This window comes from Phascolarctos cinereus, unplaced genomic scaffold, assembly GCF_003287225.1.
Source record: "Phascolarctos cinereus isolate Bilbo 61053 unplaced genomic scaffold, phaCin_HiC Scaffold_5;HRSCAF=322, whole genome shotgun sequence".
NCBI lineage: Eukaryota > Metazoa > Chordata > Mammalia > Diprotodontia > Phascolarctidae > Phascolarctos > Phascolarctos cinereus.
The window spans coordinates 297,065,485-297,090,896 of NW_027555958.1; the positions used below are offsets into that span (position 1 = coordinate 297,065,485).

General features: G+C 37.1%; 1 protein-coding gene across 3 annotated transcripts in view; it reads left to right on the top strand.

Moving 5' to 3' along the window:
- The first annotated feature begins 667 nt into the window (after nt 1-667).
- ZNF652 (zinc finger protein 652) overlaps nt 668-25,412 on the top strand; it is a 95,131-nt gene continuing 70,386 nt past the window's right edge. For all 3 annotated transcript variants that reach the window (XM_020997303.2, XM_020997306.2, XM_020997307.2), the window contains exon 1: nt 668-773. The gene's annotated coding sequence lies outside the window, so the exon portion shown is untranslated. The remainder of the gene's footprint in view (nt 774-25,412) is intronic.

Consider the following 25,412-nt stretch of genomic DNA (forward strand, 5'->3'; position numbering starts at 1 on the left):
CATTCTAGACCCGAACCCTCTAGTACCCCACTTTTGGAACCTTCCTTTTCCCCCACGCCCCAAGTGACCACTCCCCTCTCACTACAGTGACCACCCTCCTCCCCAAGGGAAGGTGGTGCGCATGCGCAATCGCGGCCTTTACCTGGGCGCTGGAGAGTGGGAGGAGGGGGGTGCAGGCGGGGGTGGAGTAGGGAGTTGGCGGTTATCTAGGCGGCGGAGCGTTCACTTTGTGGCAGTAGAGAGAGAAAAGGTGCGCCCGGGCCAGCCCCAGAGGGGCCGCGCATGCGCACTGGTGCTGTACAGCGGTCTGGATGCCAAGGGGGGGCGAGTGGGAGGGAGGTGTAGGAATCACTCTTTGCAAGGGGGGGAGGGGAGGGGAGGGGGAAGGCGCTCGTGCTGTCTCTCGAGCTCCCTCCCCTCTCCACACATACACACACATACACGCGAACCCCCCCCCGCCCCTTCCCTCCCCGCGCGCCCGCCCCGCCGGCCCCGCTCGCCCTCGCGCGCTCGGAAGGGAGTCGCGAGACGTCGGAGCGGCGGCCACGTAGCGCTGCGGCGGCGGCGGCGGCCGGGACTGAGGAGCGGCCCTCACTAGAGAGCCTGTTGGGGAGTGAAGGGAAAGGAAACGAGGAGAAGGGAGGGGAGGGGGGAGGGGCCGGCCCGGGGCGGGCGGGCGGTGGTTACTCGAGCGAGCGCCGCGGCGACAGGCCCCCCGCCGCAGGGATGGACCGCGGAGGCGGCGGCGGAGGCGGCGCGGGCGGCCGGCCCGGGTGAGTACGGACGGGCCCCTTCCCGCCCCCCACCTCGCCGTCGCCGCTGCCCGCGGCTCGGCCCTTCCCGACAGCACCCCTGCCTCCCCCGTCGCCCCTCCTCCCCCCCTCCCCCCGGGATCGGGCCTGGCTCCGGGGGCCGGGTTAACCCTTTCCTGAGGCGGCGGCTGCGCGCACTAGGCCGGAGCGGTCTCCGCCCCGCGGGGAGGCCCCGGGCGCTTCCATGACGGGGGTGTGGGGGTGGCGTGGGGGGGCCCCGGCTTTCTCCTTCCTACCTCCCCCCCGGAAGCCGGGGTTCGCTCCGATTTGTATGGCCAGCTTGCTGCCCCCGAGGCCCGAGGGGGGAGGTGGAGGTTGCATCGGTTGGGGGGGGTTGGGGGGGGCGGGGGAAGGGTTGCACCAGGTCCGCTTGCTAGCATTCTCCTTGTTCTGCAGCTGGTGGTTTGCACCTATCTTTGCCTCCCCCCGCCTTGAGGTTGCGCCCAAACCTCCAGCCTCCAAGGAGCCTGTGTCACTGGGATAGAAAATGCATCCACCGAACACCCCTTCCCCCGACAGCAGACTCACCCCAGTGGGTAATACACCCTCTTCCCCTCCAACCTGGCTCTAGGTTGCTAGAATGGAGACTTTGAAGGTAGTGTCACTCGGCTACTTCCCCAACACACCATGTGCACTGTCAAAGGATATCTGGAGTGGATCAGGTGCCTCTGGATTCCTCTGCTCAGAGCAATCTACATACAATCTTCAAATTTCTCTGAATGCGTTATCTAACAATGCATGTATTCTTTATGGCAAAGTGCCGAATCTTTTGATCATACAACCACCTTGAATTCCTGGTTCTTGAAAAGCTTTAGTCATGTAAGAGCCAGTTCGGGGGAGTGGTGGGGTTGTGTCGGTGTGGGATGCATGTGCTTTTGGAGCATGCCTTGACGTTTGGAAGATGCCACCCCTCTTCATCCAGTTTTTTAGGGTGCTTCTTGCAGGCGGATTTGTATTTTCCTTAGACCTTCCCCAGAGTCAAGGATCATTGTCATAGAATGCCTCATGCTGTTTCTGATGGATCTCTTGAATGCCTCAGCCATACCCTAGTAATAAGAAGATGAGAAAAGATTGTTATAGCAATACATAGCATTTCCGTTTGATCTGGAGGCATACAATGTGTGTTTTTTGGGGAAAATTTCTTTTTACGTTTAACATTTGTAGGCCAGAGGTAGTGAACGAATGGGTGATGTTTTGAGGGGCAATATATGTGTATATTTGGGGAAGATGATCAAACCTTTATTGTTCTGGGAATGGTAACTGGCACATGCTTTGTTGACAGCGGTAGATGCACTATGAATGAGGAGGAGCTGTTGCTGAGCTGTGTGTACTGAGTAGGAGGGATGTTCTAAAGCAAGATCGATTTGTGAATGATGAGTTACAGCCCGTCAGCTTTGGCAGTTCAGATGTTCTCATCTTAACTGTGAACTTGTACTTAAGATGGTCTTGTAAGCCTTGGTATATAATGTTTAAGTATAACTGAATCCCAGTGGTCATGGAAGTATCTCTTTCTAGGAATCGTATCAATTGCATAATTTTTTTAAAAGCATCTATTTTAACTTTGTAGCCTTCTGTATAATAAATAGGATGGATTAGATACTTTTAAAAGGTTACATGTTGATTAGCTATTAATTTCACTGTGAAAATACAGAAAAAAGATATGTAAGAAATCCCTGCAAGAAAAGTTGAAGTTGGAAGTCAAAACAACTTGTGTAGATATCAGTAGATTGATAAATATGTGAAATCTCCTTCATTTTGAGTAAGGTAAGAGCGTATGACCTATTTTATAATGCCTAAGAGGTGTCTGTATCTTGTTGGCTTGACGTTGGTTGCTCCTAATCTGTCAAAAACCTATACCCGTGTATTTGGTCTGCTAATAGTTTTCCACAACTTTATTAAATATTGTTTTAGATCACTTGGGGGCTTTTTGTTTCTGGATGTAACCATTTGAATTATCTCTTGATTATCTAGAAATATGAGAATTAATTGCCTGTAAATGGTACCAAGTATCAGCAATTTCAGTAGGTGTGTAAATGAACAGGGGGAAAATGCTTTTTTGAGATGTATTTGCACTAGTAGTAAGGGAATTTAGATTCCTTTTGTTTAGAGTCCAAGCACACCTAGGAATTTAACATTACTAGTTCAACCACCAGGTAAAGAGTAAAATCAGATGCCTTTTGGTGAAATGTCATGAACATCAAGAAGAATTTATTAAATTTTCAAATACATTGAATGTTGTCCTGGAAATTATACAAATCACATTAAAAACAGTTCAAATCCCTACTAGTTTACAATTCTAATAATATTATTCAGTTGAAAGAAGTTCTTAAACTTTGAAGTTCTTAATATTTTAATCTTAATATCTTTTGGGTTTTGATCGTGATTTTAATCAGCCCTTAAAGGCAAGAGATAACATTTGAATCTGGATCTAAAAATCACTTTCACATACTAAAGAATGCTATTTATCCCAATAATCACTTAATAATTAGCTAATTAATGTAAAGTAATAAAGTCAAGTGACATGCTGATGGTGCAAATGTCAGTTTAAAAAACAATTATTTTGTAAACATATGTTTAAGTGGCTTGGATATCATCAGCTGTATTATGTTCTTTGTTTATGTCACACCTTCAGTTTTACTGATGAAGATAGTTTCAAGCAGTCAGACAATTTCAGAATTTCCAATATGGTGTTTTTTTGGTTGTTGGCATAGTATAATGACAGCCTCTTGGGAGCATTAAAATCTCAGAGGAAAATGTGCTTCCTTGGTTTAATATTGCAGAACCTCTTCTAGCCATTCACTTACCTAGTTAAACACCCACACACCACAGAGCAGCTGATCATATAACATGTATGGCTGTGAGAACAGTAGTTTCTTTGCCAGGTTTGGAGCTTGGAAACTGGGAAACAATTGCATAGCAGTGCAACTCTTGAGATAGTAGTAGTGCCAGCAGCTCACTCTCATTAATACAAACAGCTTGCCTTAGTTTCTTTGACACTCTCTTCTTCAGACACCCTTCCCTTAGGAGGTTTCAGATCAGCAGCTCCTACTCAGAGAAACAACACCTACTTTCTGCAAATTGTGGTCTCAGATCTGATTTAGTGAAGCACAAGATCGTTTCCATTTTGCTCTCTGAGTTTTGGAAGTAGTATGGTAAGAAAATGCTTTTCAACTCTATAGAAAAAAAAGTAATGTTTTTGTAACTTTTTGAAGCATGGTGTAGTAAGCTGCAAGAAATTGATGATCAATTCTGAAGATTGTTTTTTTTTTATAATTTAGTGCAAGAAATCTGGCTAGACTCTTAGTTTCATTTCCTCTATTCTAAAAAGTCAGTTGAGTTACTGCCAAAAAAATACTACATTTTCTCATATTTGAGAATGATTGTAAGGAAGGGGGACTGCTTTGCATTTCCTCACAGAGATTGAATATCTTGTGTTAACCACTTAAGATGAATTTTGTGTCAGCTGTCAGATCATACTAGATAATTCAGCATTTGAGTTTTGTTCTGATAGAGAGGTTAGTGAAAAATCTTTCGTGGACAGGAGGATGGGACTTTTTAGCTGAAGGAAGCAAGTGATCTAGTGGGATGGAACTCTAGTTTATTTTGGCTCACTAACAGGCAGTAGATTTACAGGTTAAAAGCCTATGATCCACATACCTTCTTTATGCAGATTTGGGACACAAAAAGTTGCAAATATTTGACTTGGAGCATAACTGAATGTTGCAGGTGCTTTTTGGAACTTTGATTTGTTGCTCCATGGCTGGCTGATTTTGGTGGAGACAATAAAACTCTGCTCCAAATTCTACAGTGTTACCCACAGGCAGTGCTTGTTTAAGCCTATTCAGAGCTTATGTGGTGAAAGGGGTGTTTTAGGACATTAACATGTCTCAATGAGTTCTGTGTCCAGAGCTGAATCACGTGGAAAGCCTTGTGTAAATTTTCGTGGTTAATGCAGGCAGTAGAGTGCTTAGTGGAATCAGTAGAGACATCAGACACTTACTTTACAGTTAATCTGATTTTTGATATAGGATTGCTTATATCAGTCTTTGCATTTTTATAAATACTTCTGACATTATGCTGTTATTGAACTACTATTGCTGACAGAGATTTCTTAGTATAAACTCCTGTTTTCAGAATATAGAATGGAATACCTTAGCCTTTTTACTTTAACATGGAGAAGATGGGGAAAAGCATCTGTCACATTCTAACAACTCTCCCTCAAGTTAACTATGTGGGTAATATATTTTTTTTCTTACCTTTTATTTCTAACCAGGGATGCAATTTTATGGTAAAATTTGGAATCAAATTTATTTTTTCTCTTGTAATTCAAGAGCCATTATGCAATAGATTGAAAATTGAATCTAAGGGCACAAGAAGTTTTATTCCATGAAATAGCTTTTAAAGCAGAATTTCTGTAGGATTGAATTATTTTATCATTGTATATTTTTATCATGATTAATGTCATTAAAACCACAAAAGTTCCTAGAGACTTCTTTTTGTGATAGTATAGACTCATAGTTAATGCATTTGGTTTCTTTGCAGTGGGATCTACTCTTCCTTTGTTATTGGAACTGCCTAGAATTTTTTAAACCAGTTACCTTAGTGCATGATAAACAGTAATCTTTACCACAGTGCTTTCCCTTTCTACTTAACTTTAATAGAGTGCTTTCCAAAACTTTAAGCAAGATCAAAATATAGAACAGAAATATAATACTGTGTACTATGTGGGTCCAGGGTAATTCAATTCAGTGAACACTTATTAAGTGCCTACTATTTGTGAGAACACTTAGGCCCTGGGATATGAACATGAAATAAGACACAGGTTCTTCTCTAAAAGACTTTACATTTTCAAAGAAAGAAGGAAACACACAAGTACCTACTATGTGCCAGACACCGCGCTAAGTACTTTATCGATATTATTTCATTTTATATTCATAGCAACCCTGTGAGGTAGATGCTGTTACGAACCCCGTTTAACAGTTAATGAAACCAGCAGATAGGTTAAATTGACTTGCCCAGGACCACACAGCTAGTAAGTTGCTATGGCTGAATTTGATCTCATGGAGGAGAGATGAAGCTTGGACATAATTATAGTATGCACAATTAGAAAATGTTTAGTACAAAGGAGATACCCAAAAGATTATGGGAAATTGAAGAGAGCCTTTTCTTTTACTTTGGGACCCAGAAGGTTTCATAAACTATCTAGATGATTAAATTACATGTTTTTAAAAAATGCATTTTGCCAAATAATTCTGAACTTTTATACTATATGGTTTGTCCCTACTTTTTATTCCTTTTCTTTGCTGCACTAAGTTCAAGTGAATTTGCTACTTTTGACTTGTAAGTTTTCAGGCACCAGTAAATAATTGTGAAAGGGGATCACTTGGAAGGATTTAGTAATAGAATAGTTATTTGCATAGCATAGTTTTTTTCAAGTGTAGTGGGAGTGGTATCATAAGTTTGACTCACTTGGGTTTCTTGGAGGTTGTAGTGGGATTCCTTTGTCTATTAAAAGATTTACAGAACTACAGGTTTTAGATCTCTCTGTGTGTGAGTAGGGGTGGTGGGGAGGAAAATAAGAAGACCATAAATTTGAATACATGGCGGCAATCATCATCAGATTCCCCTTTGGACCTTATTGGAACTGTTTTCTTTGCCTTATCACAGTTACTTAAGTACATTTTAGCATGTAGTTCAGTTTGACAAGCATTTATTAAGCACCTGTTATGTGCCAAACCTCTACTTGGTTACTGAGGTTACAAAGACAAAAAGGAAAAATGGTCTTTGCCTTAAAGGACCTTAGAGTAGTGTGCACATTAACTGGGACAAAGTAAAATAGTTACTGGTTTATACAGTAAATCTTACTACTTTTTATATCTATGTCTAGCTTTGATATACCTCTAGATTTTCTTTGGGGTTTAAATCAGACAAATTCCCCAGCCACTGAAGCATATTTATTTCTATCTCTTGGATACAATTTTTAACCTTTCATGACATGTGGCATGTGCAAGGCTGAGTGGCAGTATTTTATTTCCATTTGGGAATTTCTAATGCCTGAAAAATTCTACTTCTCTGTGTATTGCTATATTTGTTGGAGTTCATTATTCTTTTCTTGGAGACAAGATTTCCAGGACCATTGGAGTAGGGGAAAAAAAAATCTAAAACACTGTTTTGGGGTGGATGTTTCACAGTCTGATAAAGATGCGCACACCTTACAGGCTCACTTGAACTTTCCTCTAACAGTGGTTTTAGTGTACTCTTAAATGAAAAAAGTGAGTTTCATCAGTAAAAATTACCTTTTCCCAATCTGTGGTGTTTTAGTTTTGTCTTGTCCATGACAAACTTTTTTTCTTCATAACAATGGCTGACATCTTTTTTTTTTCTAAACTGGTTTTCCCACTGTTCTTCCAATTTCAAGATGCCCACATCACATTGTACAGTAGCAGTTATGAAAGAGTGGTCTGAAGATCTCTGGGAAACCCTGAGGCCATTTTGCTTTGTTTTGTTTTGTTTTTTAAATCCTTGAGGTCAAAACTATTTTTATTATAATACTGAAGTTATTTGCCTTTTTCACTTTCATTCTTTCACGAGAATGCGGTGGAGTTTTCCAAAGGCTGTATGACCTGTGAACTAAAAATTTAGCTGCAGACATGAAGACCGAGTTAATTTTTTTTGCAGAATTGTATTTTTTTGACTTAGAAATAACAAATCTATAGATGTGGCTGGATTTACTGTTTTGCTTGTATTTGTCCAATATCAGCACCAACTAACCATCGAAGAAGAATTTCTTTTATGTCAGTGTCTGATAGCAAACACATGAGATCTTGAAATATTTAAAATGTTGAATACTTTTTAAAAAATCTTTTGGTTTATCCTGGAAAAATTGTGTTGACATTTGCATTGATGGTGCAAAAGTGATGGTGGGTAACACTGCTGATGTTTTAGCACAAATCAAGGCAGTGGCACCAAACTGTACCAGTGGTCATTGTATTCTTCATTGCCACTCACTCCAAGTTTAAAAAAAATGCCAGCTTTACTTAGGAATATCCTTAATGAAGCAATAAAAATGACTAATTTTATTAAATCTCAACCTTTGAGTACCCATGTTTTTCATATTTTATATGACAAAATGAGAAATATGCATAAGTCTACTGCATTCTAAAGTAACATGTCTCAAGGAAAAGCAGTTGTACTATTGTATGAATTGTAAGCTAAACTAGCCACTTTTTTCATGGAATAACATTTTTACTTAAAGGAGCGATTGATTTGGCAGACGTTTTCTCAACTGACCCTGAATTTCAAGGAAAACAACTGCAGTATTTGTTGTCAGTGATAAAATTTAACTTTAAAGTGAAAATTAGATTTTGGAAAACTTGCATTTGCTATCATGAGTTCAGCAGTCCAATATTGTAAAGACTTTTCTGATTACAGTGGTAGTGATATTAGTGAATGTGATTTTTTTGGTATTGTGTCATGAAATATGTCCACATTTAGAAGATCTGTATAATTCACTGAACTAATATTTTCAAAATGACCAATGCATAGTATTACAACATTAAGCATGATTAAAAGATTCATTCAAAGTGCAAGATAGGTCAGTGGATTTTAATGTAACAGTACAAAAATCTCATTGATTTGGTTTCATATTCCACATTGCAACTAACCTTTAAGAAACTATCACTTGTTGAGTTTTGGTGTAGTATCAAAGAGGACTATCCATATTATATGAAAAGGATATTAAAATACTCCATTTCCCAACTGCATATCTTTGTGAGGTCAGATTTTCTTCACATATTTCAACCAGTCAGTTAACTCCAGTGTTAAGCACCTACCATATGCCAGGCACTGTGATAAGTGCTAGGGATAAAAAGAAAAACAAAGAAAAGTCCCTGCTGTTAAGGAGTTCGCAGTCTAAAGGATGAGACAACATACAAACAAATGTATAAACAAGGTATATTCAGGATAAATTGAGGGTAGTCTAAGTGGGAAGGCACAAAGATTAAGAAGGTTTGGGAAAAGCTTTTTCAGAAGGTAGGACTTTAGCTGAGGTTTGAAGGAGGCCAGGGAAGCTAGGAAGTGGAGATTAGGAGGCAAAGAGTTCCAAGCATGAGGGACAGCCAGAGAAAATGATTAGAGTCAGAGATGGAGTGTTGTGTTTGAAGAATAGCTAGGAGGCCAGTGTCCCTGAATCACAGTTATGTGGAGAGTTGTAAAAGTATGAAGACTGGAGAAGGTAGGAAGGAGCTGCGCTATGAAGGGCTTTGACAACTAAACAGAGGATTTTATATTTGATCCTAGTAGGGGAGTCACTGGAGTTTGTTTAATTGACCTGAACTTTAGGAAGATCAATTTGGCAACCAAACCAACGTCTCACCAGATTGACTGCAGAAGCAGATTTGAGAATCCAGCTGTCTTCTAGTGAGCTCCATATTAAACAGATTTACAAAAATGTAGAAAACATTGCAACTCTTTGCACTAAGCTTTTTTGTTTTGGGAAAAAAATTTCTTAAAATAGGCTTATCAATTTTAATTTCTAATATGGTAAGACATCAGTAGTTATAAGCCATATCATTAAAGCTCTTAGGGGCCTCTGTAATTTTAAAGATTGTGAAAAGGTCCTGAGACCAAAAATTTTGAGAATTGCTCATTGCTGTAGAGGAATCAACAACCCCCTAGCTGTCAGGTCTCTCTGAAGATGTTTGTTTCTTTTCTGAAGATTAATTAGGCTGTTTTGCCAGATTTTTGCATTTTTCACTTTTGACTGTACTTTGCTGGGACTGATTGTAATTCATTGTGAGCTTGAATGATCATTCAATCAAATGATTTCCCCACACCAGTGTCTCTGCAGTGTCACTAAAAGTCAATGAAGTATATTCTTTCAAGAGCTACAACTTTTGCATGTTTCCTTGAAGACATAGCCATTCTTTAAAAACTACAGAACTAAAAACACAAGATAGCTGTAGAACATGTATATAGCATGAAACCTATCACTCAACTGACAACTAACTAAAGATGGGGAAGCCAGATCAATATGGTTTCACTGGGTCAAAATGAGCGGTAATATACGTGCATGACCATTGCTGTCTCAAAATGAAATCATATCAAAATTATTGCTTTTCCCAGATAACTCACACACAACTTTATATTCTAGGGAGAAACCACATGAACACAAATAAGTACAAAATAAAATAATTTTGGGGAGGAGGAACATTAATAACTGGGAAAGACTTCTTGTAGGAATTTGTCTTGGAACTGAGCCCTGAGGGGATGGGGAAAGTAAAGGGAGTAAACATGTATAAGTACCTAATACATGTCAGGTACTATTAGTGGTTTTTTAAAAAATACAAATGTCTCATTTATTCCACAGGACAACTCTGTGTAGTAGGTGCTATGGTTAACCCCATTAATTTGCAGTTGAAGAAACTGAGGCGCACAGAGGTTAAGTGACTTAACTTGCTTGGTGTCACACAACTAGTGTCAGAGGCTGCTTCTGAAACCAGGTCAACAACTCTAACAATTGCACCACCAACTGTCTCTGATGGGATATAAGAGTTTAAAGAGGTGGAGGTGAGGATGAAGAACATTGATAATGTATGGATTTAAAGTTGAGTAGGTCCTTACAGGTCATTGAGTCACAATTCCCTTATTTTATAAATGAGGAAACTGAAATTCAGGTTGTCACAGGAGTAGTGTCAGAGGCAAAATTCAAACTCAGTTTCTCTGACTCCAAATCTTGTGCTCTTTCCACTGCGCTGTTTTGAGTATGGAGGGACAACCTGCTCAGTGACACAGAAACAGGTAAATTAGTGGTGTCGATATTAAAGTGTATTACATGGTAGATCTTGACATTTTTCTTGTGATTGATTTTTTTCCCTTTCTTTGGAGGCAGAAGTATGTATTTGTGAACTTGGCTTGATCAGAAAATAAATCTGCTTTTTATTTCCCTTTCGTAGAGCTCTTAGTCTGATATAAACATGATAATGATATAATAATGATAATAATAACCAACATTTATCTAATGCTTTAATATTTGCAGTCATCAACAGTAAAATATTGAGGACCAGCCCAGTCTGAAAAAACCATATCATGGCTAGTCCCTAAGTTGTGATGTTTTAGTTTGCAGTTTGCAAAGAATATTTAATAAAAGTTAACCCCATCTGTGCCACAGGGAAAAATTAATGTTCTAAAGTAAAATAATGAACCACCTAATGGTGTAGAACTAGTTTCTGTTATTTCATTTTTGTGTGTCCTTAAAGGGTAAGGTGGAATTTTAACATTTTAAGAAAATTCCCAAATAGAAAATTTATACCAATTTTTTAAAGTAAATACAAGCTTAATGTGAGTAAAGATGATTTTATAAGCATAATACTTTAGAGAATACTTTTTCTGTGAACTTCAGATTTTACCTTTTATCATTGTATCTGAAATGATAATACACATCGTGCTCATCAAAGTTACCATAGTCATCTCCTGATATTTAAAATGTTATGTAATGTCATTTCCATGGATTTTCTACATAACATGAAAACTAGTCTATATAAGTACAAAGACACTTTCGTTTGAATTTTTAAAATGTCTGATGACATGACCATTGTAACTACGTCTACAGTTGAGCAAGTACAACTGTTTTATTTGTAGTTGTGAACTTTAAACGCTGATAAAACTGGGAGACCTAGGCTTATAACATTTAAATATTATGCTGTTTCGGCTTGTTGATTCCCCAAATCAAGTGAAAACTTGATTTGATCAAAATTTTCTAGCCTTCTAGTCAATCGCTTAAATGTAATTTTTTTTCTTAAAGTACCAATCTAGGAGGCATCTTTTGGAATGCTATGTCAGTGGTAATTTCAGTATTGACTTTGTTAGCTTTGGTATATAAAGTTATTTTTTAGTTAATTTATTTTAGAGAATTACTAGGTAAACATTTATTAAACACCTCCTGTGTACTAAGTGCTGGTGATGTAAAGAAAGGCAAAAGACAATTTCTGCTGTCAGTTACCAATGAGATATATTCATTTTCTCTGTCTCTCTGTCTCTCTCTCTTTCTCTCTCTCTCATACACACACACACACACACACACACACACACACACACACACACACACACACACACACTCTCTCTCTCTCTCTCTCTCTCTCTCTCTCTCTCTCTCTCTGTCTCTCTCTCTCTCATACACAGACACACACACACACTCTCTCTCTCTCTCTCTCTCTCTCTCTCTCTCTCTCTCTCTCTCTCTCTCACTCATTCTTACTCTCACACTCTCACTCATTCACTCACATATATAGCAGCCAGGTGGTACAATGTGGCCAGGCCTGGAATCAGAAAGATGCATCTTCCTGAGTTCAGATGTGGCCTCAGACACTTATTAGCTGTGACCCTGGGCAAGTCACTTAACCTTGTTTGCCTTACTTTCTGAATCGGTAAAATGAGCTGAAGAAGGAAATGGCAAACCACTCTAGTATGTTTGCCAAGAAAACCCCAACTAGAGTCAAGAAGAGTCTAAACAACTGAATGACTCTGTGTATGTGTATGTACATACATACACACACACACACACACACACACACACACACACACGATAAATTGGAGATAATCAACAGAAGATAGGCACTAGCATTAAGGGGGATTATTTTAGAAGGTGTGATTTTATCTGGGATTTGAACTCGGAGAAGCCTGGAGGCAGAGATAGCAAGTAGAGAATTCCAAGTGTGGCAGGACAGCCACTGAAAATGCCTTGATTTAGGATGGAGTGACTTGTGCAATGAACAGCAAGGCCAGTATGATGGAATCTCAGGGTATGTGGGGGTAAGTAAGGTGTAAGAAGACTGGAGGGGTGAAGGGGCCAGGGTAGGAAAGTCTTTGAACTCTAAACAGAGGATTTTATATTTTATTTTGGAGGTAATAGGGAGTAAAGACTTAAACCAGATGACTTTATAAGTAGCGATGTTTAGAATGTGCCACTCTGGCTTTATTTTAGTATAAGTCTTGGTAGACTAGAACTTATTCTTTTATAAGCTGTTTATGGTTCTCTGGTAGTTATAGCCAAATTATCTTGGAATACAGCTGTTATCTAGAAGGTTAACCACAAAGGGAAAAAGTAATGGTCTATAACACACAGCAAAGACTTAGGGATGTAATAATGTTAAAATCAGATGAAAAACCACCTGCTTTTATAATCCTGATGTTTTCTAAAATTCTGATGTTCCAAACATTTTGTTAAAGGCAAAAAACTGGGTTATACTGTACGAAGTACATTTAAATCTTAGGTAATGTAGCATTTCTTTAAAACTTAATATTGAAAATGAGAATAGGTTCAAACTACATTTGAAAAATATGTTCACATCAGAGAGAGAATATGACCTCATTTGAAATGACTCTGATTCATGGCTCATTTCTTGCCATCATCTTGAGGTAGAGGAAACATTTAAACTTATACACTGTGACCTGAATCTAACATAAAATGTGAACCCCAAACTTAACAAAAACTTGATTTTAGACAGCAGGTCGACTCTACCTTGTTGTCTAGGCTGTGTCTTTCTGAAAGTTGGTGATCTTCTACAGTTTAATTGATACATTTTTGTCTAAGATATCATGAAATAGTAGTTGTGTGAGATTAATGAATATTTCAAAATTGGATTTAAAAGTAATACAATGCAAATTCTTTTAGCCCAGAAAGAAGCTGATTTAAACATAAACAATAGCTTTTTTAGGAGGAGAGATAACTGAAGGGAAACCGTGGAAAGACTCAGTGAGAGAGTTGGACTACCAATTGTCTGTGCTAAACTCAAACTCTGGACAAGAACATAGGGCCTGGTTGTAAACACAGGGCACATTTCTCAGTGTATTTGATCAAAAAAGAGAGCCCTGTGGATCCTGGCTTGCCAGAAAGGTAAAACCTGTTATTTCCAAAGATCAGTCTACTGATTTTCAAACCTTAGTTATATGTGAAGCCATTTTCTTTACATTTAACTTTTTAAATAAGAATTATTGATGAACTAAACCATTTGTTCTTTATCAGGGGAAAAAGTTAATTATCCCTTTCTCACAAAACTCAAGCCATCAGTTGTGGAAAGATAGTCACAGTAGTGCTCTGTGGAGTTGTGAGTTGATCCCAACTGTTTTGGAAAACTGTTGGGAGTTATGTTAAGAAAACTGACTAAACTGTACATACCCTTTGACCCAGAGATTCCACTGCTAGGCATATACTCAAGAGGGCTGGGGGTTGGGGGGGGGATAGGGCGGTGGAAAAAAAGCGTGGCATACACCAAAATATTTATGGCTGCCCTTTAATATTTAAATACTGGAAACAAAGTGGATGTCCTTCGACTGGCAATGGCTAAACATGTTCTGGTACATGAATGTAATGAATTATTACTGCAGTTTAAGACACGATGAATTTGATGAATACAGAGAAGCATGGAAAGAAGCAAAATGAAGTAAGCAGAACCAGAAAAAAAATGTATGTAGGTGTGTATATACATACACACATATAATGATTACTACATTGTAAATGGAACAACATCAGTACAATAGTTGAAATAAAATGCTGTGAAATTATAGTGACCAAACTTGGTCAAGAAGAAGAGATATGAGAATGTATCTTCCTACCTTCTTTGCAGAGGTGAGGGAGACTATAGGTGTGGAACATTATATAATGTTAAGACTTTTTCAACGAATTTATTAGTTTTCCTAAACTTTTTTCCCCCATCTATCTTTATTATTTGTTTTAAGAGATGGCACTATGAAAAAAGGATGTATGTATATATGTATTTTTTTGTATGTGCACATTGACATATATGTACATATATATTAATTTAGAAGATGTAAAAACAAAAGATGTCAGTAAAATAAAAACTTTTCAGTAAATCCTGAGGTTTTTTTGTATTTTCCTAGAATTAGTGAAATGCTGGCTTTTAGAAGTCAAAGATTGTGCATTGTTCATGTTGAGCAAGGTCTGAAGGCTGCTTCTTTTGAAACAGCAAAAGCTTCAAACAATGGCTAGTCCTGTTAGCTATATTTTTAGATGCAAAGGACAAACTGTTTATTTTGTGTGAAAGGATTCTATTAGTCTTCTCAGCTATACTAGTATACCATTTCAATAGTATCATGTTTGAATATAAGGGAGAAACTATGCTATACTATTCTAAAGTACTTTAAAAGATCAGTGGTAACACTGGTGTGGGTTTTCCGTTATCCCATCTTGCCTTATTAAATGGTTTAGTGCTATGGCCAAAGAAATTTATCCTGCAGCGGTCAACCGTCTGGTGATAATAAGCTTTAAGAATTTAGCCATTTTTCTCTATTACTTTCAGGATCAAATACAAACTTCTCTCTTTGGCTTTTAAAGTCCTTTGCAACCCTTCTCCGACCTACCTTTCCAACAGAATTACATTAATATATAGTTTGCCTTTTATATTCCCACACTGTGCTTTTATTGGGCAGTGAGGAATTACATTTTATATGTTTTAACAGAATTTCTTCACTTTTCAGCATTAGGGGTAAGTTTATAATTAAAGTTATCAGTAGCTCTTATTCCGCTGTCCATCCTTGGACCTTTTTTCATATTGTATGTTCATTTTATGTGTCCTCATCCAATATGATATGGGACAAATTTTGTAACATTTTGATTTTTATTCTTTTTTTTTCTTTTTTGGTGAGGCAATTGGGGTTAAGTGACTTGCCCAGAGTCACACAACTAGTAAGTGTCAAGCGTTTGGTCTGAGGCAGAATTTGAACTCAGGTTCTCCTGACTCCAGGGCTGGTGCTCTGTCCACTGCATCACCTAGATGCCTGTAACATTTTGCTTTTTAATTAGCCATGCTGGTTAATGTGAGAGAATTAGCCAGCCAACTTTGATATCTTCTAGTTTTGTATTTATTTATTTACAGCTCATTTATGATGTGTTGAAAAATTTGCTTCAGAGCTTAAATATTTTTGTTTTAAAAAGACAACTTGAATGGCTTAAAAAAGTTAAATTAGTTAATTTTAACCTTTGAACTTTTTGTAAGCTCAATAGAAGTGTTTATGTATTCTTTTAAAAAATCAACCAGTGTTTAAAAATCCTGACTCTAGATATTTCTGTGGTTGGTCTAATTCTCTCTGACCATTATTTAGTTCAGCTGGTTTCTGCATAGAAGCCATAACAATACATGCATTTACAAACACAGTGTGTATATGAATACCTGAAATTTGTTGAAGCAAAATGGATGTTAGTTACCTTTGACATAAATAGCAAGTTCTGCATAAGGACACCTGAGGTAGGGTTAAGAATCTGTGTTCTTTATTTTCCGAGTTTAAAAAAATGACTTAAAACCTCCAGAAATATTATCCTTGCATTTAGATGTATTTTGCAGCAACTGTGTGTGGCTTTTTCTGAAAGCCAAATGATAAATGGCTATTTTTCCAAATAGGAAATTAATATATGTGGGAATTAAGAGTCTGCTAGCTGGATATATTAATTGTCTGTAGGGTCTTTCCCTGAGAAATGCTGAAGTATTTAACAATACTTGATGGAGGAAATGCTGCAATCCTTAAAATAGAATCCTGTAATAGATGTGTTACTACTTGGATACTTGTCTACTGTACATTTACTATTGTGGAAGACTCTTTTTGGAGATGAATTTAGTACCCAGAACACTGTATAAACTTGAAATTTTCCCTGAAGCAATTTGGCAGGGAGGTGGTGGGGAAAAAATTAATATCATCAGGTTGATATGGATAGATAACAGATAAAGATACAGTATTATCAGCCTTGCTGTGTCTAAATTCTGTTTCATACAAGTGAAATGAAATTTATAACTATTCGCTACCTTTTCCTTAACATAATTTTAAAAAATACGTTTTATTGATGGATGTGTTTCCTCTGAATAGCATAGAATTTTTTTATAATAAATAGTTTTTGGAAAGGTGCTATCAGGAATATAGCTTACTTTTTTTTTTTTAAGGTGGATTGAAGAGGCAAAATATTTTAAATCAAATCTCTTAGTTCAGCTAAAGGACTAGGTACATTTGTCCCTTATTAGATTGTGAATTTATTCATACTAATTATTGCATATTGCTGTGTTCAAGATACTGAGGGAATAGTAAAAGATAAGACATTCCTTGCTCTCAGGTAGCTTACAGTGTAGTTGGGGAGATGACACATTAATATGACTAAAAGCAATAAAAGGCATTATGTGATAAGTGCTATGTGAGTGGCAGAGATTCAGGAAATAGGCGGCATTTGATTTGAGAGTCAAAGGTCTATTATCCCCGATGAATTCAGTGTCTTTCGTACCATGTCTCCAAGAAATGGGCCTGGAAGGATGGGCAGAATTTCAAGAAGCAGAGATTGGGGATGGGGGTAACAATTTAGATGGCAGGAAAAGCTTAGCTGAATCATTTTTCAGGAGAGGCAGCTAGTTAAATTTGAATCGTAAGTTTTGGGTAGGGGGCAAAATGGGAGAGAAGACTTGAAGAGGCAGCATGATCTGTAGTGCAAGGGTTACAGAATTTGTAGTCAGAGGACCTGGGTTCAAATCCTGATTGCTACTTGTTACTACCTGTGTGATCTTGGGCAAGTCATTTATCCTGTCTGGGACATTTTACTCATCTGTAAAATGAGGAGGTAGAATTAGGTGTTCTAAGATTCTTCCTAGATTTATATCTGTGCTCCTCTGATTCTAAAAATTTACTAGATCCATACTGTAGAGAAGCTTGGGTACCAGGCTAAGGAATTTTTATTTTGTTTGGTAAGTAGTAGAAGTCCATTGAAGATAGTCTGTATATATCTTGTTTGTATGTAATTGTTTGTGTGTTGTTTCCCCTTTTAGAATGTGGACTCCTTGAGGGCAGGGATGGTTTTTGCCTCTCTCTGTATCCTCCATGCTTAGTACAGTGCCTGGTACCTTGTAAGAACTTAATAAATACTTGTTCACTTGACTAGAATAAGGAAATGTGATCAAAGTAATGTTTTTGTGAATTGGAGGTAGAAAAGATTGGACCTAAAGAGACCAGTTAGGAAAGTATTGTAGTTGTCTAGTAAAATGAGAGGAGTCTAGGCTAGAGTAGTGGCAATGGAAGTAAAAAGGAAAGGGTGGATTTGAAATGTTATGAAGGAAGAATATTTGAAAATTGGTAACACTGCATGTGAGGAGTGGAGTGAAATGGTGAATTGGAGAATTGAACCCTAAAAAGGTATTCTTCTCTGTCTCTGGTGTTTAGCACAGTCCTGACAGCATGATGGGAGATACAGAAAAACTTATTGAATGAATGAAGTAGTTGTGCTTTCATTTGATAATGAGAACATAAGTGTAGAGAGTGCCTTAGATTCCTTTGCAAACCGAAATATTCCAGGATAGGAAAAATATTAACTGTAAGCTTGACTGAGTGAGGGGACCTGTGGCATAATGACTGGGGAGTACTCTAGAAGAGTCTTTTGTGTACTTTGGGGTCTACCTACACAAAAATAATTGTATTTTGGATACTTGCTTTAGTTGTACTGATGTGCTGTGTATATTGAAGTAAGAGAAGAATTAAAAAGGTTGTTTTATGTTGTTACTAGATGGAGTACTATACCAATTTACAAACATAAAGATTTTAGGGAAAGCTATTGGTTGAACACTGGCCATGTGTTCAAGGAATGTAATCTAGAAACCTTACCTGCAGTTGGATCTACATAATGAGATTCACCTGGCAGACAAAAGAAAGTATTTGGTTTGATTTGACTGCTCTGCTGGTTTGTGTCAGTCAACAAATGTCTGGCAAATGTACTTATCATTCTGTGGAATACTTAATGTTAGTATTCACTGTGGGCCTAACTTTTTGGAAGTATAACTTTCAGATATTTTAAGTGTAATTCAAAAAATGAGATGTTTGTCTGCTGGTGATAGTTGAGCATCAGCTCTGAGACTGAGTTTCTCTGTAATTTGGGACAAGTTGTATTACTTGGTGCCTGTTTCTCTTTTCTGTACAGAGGAAAGTATTTTTGAGAATAATGTTTTGTTTTATCCATGTGTTTAAGAACAGTTGTTCATTTATTGGAATAAAAGTTTATCTTATGTGAATCTTCAAGGTTATGATCTTTATGAAGTAAGATAAGGATTTCATTGCTAGATGGGGGAAAGGAAACCAAAGAACTGATGTGTTGTCAGTGTTGGTGTGTGCCTTTAATGATTTTATGCTTTATAATACTTTTTTTGTTTTTTAATAGAATTTTATTGATACTTTCTGTTTTTACATTTCCCGAATTTTGCATTCCTTTCCCCCTTCTAGAGAGCCATCCCGTATAACAAAGATTACTTTTTTAAAGGAAAAAAGAGAAAAGGCAATTAGCAAGAACAAATCAAAACATAAGAAAAAATATGAAAATATATGCATTGTTCCACAACAGTGGACTGACTCTTTACCTCTGAAAAGTAATAGTGGGGAGGTATCTTTTCATAGTTCTTCTTTGGAGCTATGTTCTTTGTAAATTTGAAATATTCAATTTTTGTTGTTTTCTGGTTGTTCTTTCCATTTACATTATTGTAGTCATTGTTATATTTTCTTAGCTCTGCTTTACTCTTTATTGCTTCTTATAAATCTTTCCATGCTTTTCTGTATTCATCTTCATTGTTCCTTACATCAGAGTGTATAATACATTTAAAGTACAGTGTTATATGATATTCTTAAAAGGCCTTATAACATGTATGGAAATTTATATTAGCTGGTTTTATAGTCTTTAATCATTACATTGATAGATTTATATACTTTTAAAGCTGGAAGGGACTTTAGAGCTAATTCAGTTTACTTTAAATATAAAGAAGCCAAGGCTCAAGAGTGATAAAATTTTTGCCCCAAATCAGTGTCAGAAGAGAGACCCTGGCCTCTTGGCCACCTAATTCTTTCCATTATACACTCTGTGTGTGTGTGTGTGTGTGTGTGTGTGTGTGTGTGTGTGTGTATGTTTAAAATGCAAATTTCATGAAATCAAGTAGGTAACTATCTTTTGTTAGAGTGTGGTTTGGAATAAAAAGCAAGGTATGAAGTGACTTCTAAATACAGGCTTGATTTCCTCCACCCCACCTGCCATGAATCAGTTACTTATATTGTCCACATGCCAATATAGATTTTACTGTCATTGGCCTGAAAACATTTTTCTCCATTACTGGTTGATTATAGTGACTTCACATGTTTTTAAATTGTAGTATTTTAGGTATTTTAAATTAAAATGTTACTTTCAATCACAGCATCAATACTGGTCAGTTTTGTTGGATTTTTTTGTTTTTGTTTTGACCTTCCTATTTGCTTTAAGTACATTGGAGTTGCTACAATCCAAACTCTAGAAATTGGAGTTGTATGCCATTGACATAAACTGTTCATCCTCTCTAGGAAATTAGGTGGTAAGAAGTGTGTTGAAATCAAACAAACAGCCAGTCAATCAATTAGCATTTATTATTATGCACCTACTATGTACCAAAAGCAAAAAACAGCCCTACTGTCAAGTAGCTCAGTCTTCCAGAGACAACATGCAAACAATTATGTACAAACGATAAATATATTAGATAAATTGGGGCTAGTCTCAGAAGGAGGGCATTGAGATTAATGAAGACTGGAAAAGGCTTCTTGCGAAAGGTAGGACTTTAATTGAGACTTGTAGGAAGCCAGGGAAGGGTAGGAAGTAGGGATGAGGGGAAAAGTTTCACTTATGGTTGAGAGCCAGTGAGAACGAAGTTTGAGAAACACCAAAGGCGGCCAGTGTTTCTGTACGTGGGGCTGTATGAGGGGATAAGGTATAAGAAGACTAGAAAAATAGAAAGGAGCCAAGTTATGAAGGGCTTTAACAGCCAGAGGATTTTCTGTTTATTTGTGGAGATAATAGGAAGCCATTTGAGTTTATTGATTGGGGACTGGCATGGTTAGACTTGCACTTTAGGAAGATTAGGTTGGTAGCTGAGTGGAGCCTGGAGAGAGACTTGAGGCAGGGAGACCAACCAGCAAACTATTTAGGAATGAAGTGATGAGAGCCTTCACTGTGATGGTGGCAGTATCACAAGAGGGAAGGGGACATATGTGAGAGATATTTTGAAGGTAGAGGTGGCAATACTTGACAGCTGATAAAGAGTGAGAGTCAAGGATGACACCTCTATTGCCAGCCTTGGTGTCAGGAAGAAGGTGGTATCCTTGATAGTAGTAGACAAGGGTTTGTGGGAAGAAGATAATTCAGTTTTGGACATATTAAGTTGAAGATATCTACAAGTCATCCAGTTCATGATGTTTAATAGGTACTTTGAGATGTGAGACCAGAGGTCAGGAGAGAGGTTAAGGTTGAACAAGTAGATCTGAGACTTATCTGCAGAGAGATAATTGAAACCATGGGAACTGATAAGATCACCAAGTGAAACAGTATAGATGGAAAAGAAAAAACGGCCTTGTACACAATCCCAGTACAGAGCCTTGAGGTACCCCCAAGGTTATCAGGTATGATGTGGAAAAAAATCTGGCAAAGGAGAAAGAGAAGGATGGATTAGACAATTAGAAAGGACCAGGAGAGAACAGTGTCAAGAAAATTTAGAGAAAAGAGAGACAAGGATAAGAGATTGATTGACAGTGTGAAAGGCTGCAGAGAAGTCAAGAAGAATGTGGATTGAGAAAAGGCCATTAGATTTGGCAGTTATATAAAGGCATTTTTAGACAGGAACATGTATCCTTTGAAAGACAGTGGCATCTCATGTATAACCTATATCAGATTGCTTCCTCTCTTGAGGAAGGAAGATGGGAGGGGGAGAGGGAGAAAAAATTTAGAACTCAAAATCTTATAAAAAATGAATGTTGAAAACTAACTTTACATGTAATTGAAACAAAATACTGTTTACAAAAATTAAAAAAAAAAAGAAAGACCATGACATCTGCTGACAAAGTGTGGCTAACATGAGTCCAGCTCTGTTAGATACCCTAAATATCCACACTGAAGATGAAAAGGAGAGAGAACAAAATTCTGAGATATATGAGTCAAGTTTTAGATACAGTCCAAGGAAATTAATTTTGGGGGTTCTGGATTTTCACAGGCAAGGGAAGATTGTAAAATACTGCCTATAAACTGTCATTTGACCCAGTGGGATTTAAGACCTCTTATTCTGATAGGAATAAGACCTTTTAACTAGTGGAGTGGTTTTTGTTAAATTTTGAATTTTTCATCTTAGTGTCCTTTGCCCCAAATAATAAATTTGATAAAAGCATCAACTTGTGTTTTAGTAGAAAAAGCACGTTTTGGAAGTCAGGAGATCAGGGTCCAAGTTTTAACTGCCTTTAAGGAGCTGTGTGAACTTGGATGTCATTTAGACCTTATTTCTTCATTTGCAAAATTAGGGAATTGTACAAATTATCATTAAGGTCCTTTCTAACTCTGTGATTTTAAGTTTTAAAATTTAAATATTAAATTCTGTGATTTTAATATTCAATGATTAATTTTGGAGTTATTTTCTCCTTAGCTAGCAACAAAGAAATTGTTTTTAAAAATTGTTTTCCCAAGTTAATATTGGGATTAGTTTGTATTTTAGTTACTGGAAAATTATTTTGATAGTACCATGTTCATTGTTTTGTCTTATATTTGTCATATATTGTCACTACTAAAAATCGTTCAGGTACTTTAATTCTTAGTTGTGTTAAATTTATTGTATTTACTGGTAATCAACAAGCCATCATAGTCAGAAAAGATCATGTATTCTTGTTGGTGCTGAATTCTATTCTTTTATTGTCAATATCATGTTCTTTTTGTCGTAGAACAGGCTATTTTTAATCATTTAAAAATCTTCATATAAATCACATCACTAAATAAACTGTCAGTTCTGTGTTGAATTGTGAATTTCTGCATGCTGTCAGAATCCTACGTGATGGTCATAAGATTTGTGTCTTCATTTGAAGCCTGTTGGTTTAATTAGGTTTGCAAAAAATCTTTTTTAAAAAATTGAAATAGCTGGAAAGAAACTTGCTTCTCAGTTACTCTGAGTGAAAATTTTTATTCTTAAATTCCATTATCAAATATTTTACTAATAAAGTTTATTTGCCTGGTATTTAAGGCCTTTTGCAGTCTGTTGACATCTTCCTGTCTTTCCAGCCTTCCATCACCCTTCCATTCAGTCTGCACTTCAGCCAAACTGGACCTTGTCCTCTAAAATAGACACTGTTTTTCTTCCTCCATGCCTTTGCCCAGAATGTTTCCAGTGCTTGGAATGTTCTCCCTCATCCATTTGCCTACTGAATTTATGCCTGTCTTTTCAAAGCCGGTGAAAATGCTACTCCTTCCATGAAGCTTTCTTTGATTTCCCCATTCATCCCATGAACACACTTTGACCTTCTCTTCCTCCCTTTTTCTGTCAATCTTCATACTGTTTTCATATACTATATATTAGTTACCTGTTTGTATATTCTACTAGACTATAAGCTCCATTATTTCAGATACTAAGTCTTATCTGAATTTTGTATCTCCCCTAGCATTCTGCTATCTTGGTGGACAAAGACAGTAAAAGTCAATTTTTTTTCTCTCATATCTTCTGGTCTCAAATAATCAGATAAGTATAGAGGCAGCTGTGGCACAAAGGAAAGAACACTGTATATAGTCAGGAGGCCTAGATTTTAGTCTGCCACTAACTGCGTGATTTTGAGATTCATTCTGTCTCTATGAGACTATTTCTCCATCTGCAGAATGCAAATAGTAACTACCCTACCTACCTCACTGGTATGTTATGAGGATTAAATTAGATAATTTATTTCCTTTTAAATTAGAGGCTTCATGAAGGTAGGCACTATGTTTTATCTAAACTTGATATCTCTCCAAACACCTAGCATGTTCCACTGCATATAGAATGTGCTTAATAAGTGTTTGTGGAATTGAACACTTAATATGTGAACACAAATTGTGCAGGATGAGAAAGCGTGGCTGACTTGTGATATGCACTGCACTGTGAGAGGTACTACCTACATGGAGATCATAGATCAATTATAGCATCCAAGTATTTGGATATAAACTTTTCTCACAAGTACCATATGAATCAAGTGAAGCAGGTTTTACAAATGGGGAAAAAAACAGGTTTCAGAGAGGTTAAATGACATGCCCATAATTATACAGCAGTGGTAGCAGTTCTGACCAAACTCCAAGTCTTATGGCTCTTATTTCCATGTTCTTTCCACTTTTTCAGGCTGCTCATCTGAGCAGCTGGTATAGTAGCAAGAATACTGGAAGCTTGGTATAATTTTACAATTCTTTTAAAAGCATTTTTCAGGTGTAAGTAAAATTAATGTTCTGCTAATCATCAGTGTGAGTGAATACACCTGAATGTTCATTATTGATTCTTGGTGTATTTTTATTTGAAAGAGTGTAGAGTATAGCAGCTAGGTCTTGGGTTTTATTATTTTATTTCTGGCTTTTCTCTCTGAGAGCCTTCTGACTCATCTGTGAGTCAGTGAACCTCATTTCTCCATTTATAAATGAAGTTAATATTTACTTGTAAGAAATGTTAGGCTCTTGGCTAAATGGTATTGGATTTTTTGGGAAGAAAATTTTCTGTTTATCATAATATATCTTTAGTTTTCTAAGCTACATTCTCTAGAACTCAGGAGGGTTTATTAAGAAATAATTATACCATTAAGAGATGTGGTTTTCTTTAGACTGAGGAATGGAGTTGTATAAAATTCATCTCCTTATATTCATGCTTCTTTCACCTACGCATTTTCTGTAATTTAGGAGTCTTCTCTTGTTTCTGGGCTCAGTGCCTTTGAGGCTTGTAGGCTTTTTTTTTTTTAAAGATATTCCAAAGCTATTTAAATATAAATGTACAAAATGTCTATGTCCCATCATTACTAATTAATTTGTTCTTCATCATAAAAGCAACTTCTGTGGAATTCTTTTTAGAGTTGACTGCATAGTAGACGTTTCAGGAATTTGGATGTTTTTCATCTTGAAAGTGTTGTGCTGTTTAAAGGCAAGAAATCTGACCTCCACAGTAGCTTTGGAAGCAGAAAGTTTGGACATCCATGTTTGAGAGAAAAGTAATTGGCAAGTATTGTGTGCAACAAAAAAAAATTTGTATTTTCAGAAAGAGTCTATCAGCCTTTCCATATCTGTTGGCTTGTTCTATACTTTCCAGCCTGCTTTCTAGAGGAACATATAATAATAAAGTTTCATTTTTGTTTTTAAAGGCAGGTGGTTAAATTGCTCTACATATCGTAAGTTGGCTTTTAAAAAAAGTAGTATTTTCTCAGTGGATCTGTGACATTATTCAGGAGGCTAGTCCCTCTACATGTGTAGATTGAAACCTTTCCATGCTTTCTTATTGTGTGACTCCTGTCCATTCCTTCTATATATTTTCCACAGGAGATCACTCATGTTCTGGTACTTTTAATAAATCTTAAACATATCAGTATAGCTCCTTATGGTGTCCATCTATTTAGCAACTCATTCTGTTACATAATCATCCTACTTCCTTTTGTAAAAATGTGTGTCCTTGATAGTGTCGCTTTTTAAAATTAAATTTTATTTGTATATCATCATGTATTTATTTTCCCCTCTCATTTCCCCTGAGGAAAAGAAAAACAAAGCCCTTGTGACAAATATGTAGAGTAAAGCAAAACAAACACCAC